Raw genomic sequence first — 893 nt, 5'->3', positions numbered from 1 at the left:
GAGGGTTCGCATTTGAATTTTAAACCAGTTTACCGTTGGATTAATCCAATGGTAAATTGGTGAAATGCAGCATTTCATTAAATCGATTTACCGTCAACAAAATCTGACGATAAATTTCACCGGTAATTGTGGCGCCAATAATATCATATTTCGCGCCATTAATCACCGTTGGATTTAGCGTCAGAATGTAAAATTCGACGGTAAACATTTTCAGGAAATCTAATCTATTTTGTATCCAACGCAAAATTTGTTGGTAACCGTCGACATTAAATTCGATGATTCTCAACGTTTTTCTTGTAGTATTTTATTAATACATACATATATTCCTTCCTCTACAAAGACCGAAAAGGCTGAATTTTAAGAAAGATGAAAATGAAATTTTACTGAAACTTCACATATTATTCTGAATTGATTAGCTAAACTAAATCTATCTTCCGTAGATCAATTAGATTGAAGTGTGTCACTGACTCACTGTCCAGACTCAACCCAACCACGATGCTTTTTATTTTTGATATTGGGCCTAATTGGTGTAATCCACCGAAATGCTCAAAAAAGTGTGTTTAACACCGTTGTGGGGATCACTGACTGCTACAGAAAAACGTCACCGCCGTTTTCTCATCTACCTCAGTGACGTTTTGTGTGCATGGTTAACACGTGGATGAAAAGTTCTCCCTCGTTCCAGCGTGAAAATTTTTTACCTTAGTAACCCCTTCTCTTTTCCATTTCTTCGTCTTCTCTTCTCAGTTCCACCACAAAACGGCTCTCTTCCATCATTATTATTCTTACCCCATCAAAAACAAGGAAACCTACAAAGTAAAACAACAGCACCCATACTTACTAGTCACCACAACTAAACCAAAGGTATTCAGGTAAATACTTGTATGCTTTAGTGA

The sequence above is a fragment of the Arachis ipaensis genome, chromosome B05 (assembly GCF_000816755.2).
Source record: "Arachis ipaensis cultivar K30076 chromosome B05, Araip1.1, whole genome shotgun sequence".
Taxonomy (NCBI): domain Eukaryota; kingdom Viridiplantae; phylum Streptophyta; class Magnoliopsida; order Fabales; family Fabaceae; genus Arachis; species Arachis ipaensis.
Note: the sequence above shows the minus strand (reverse complement) of the source record.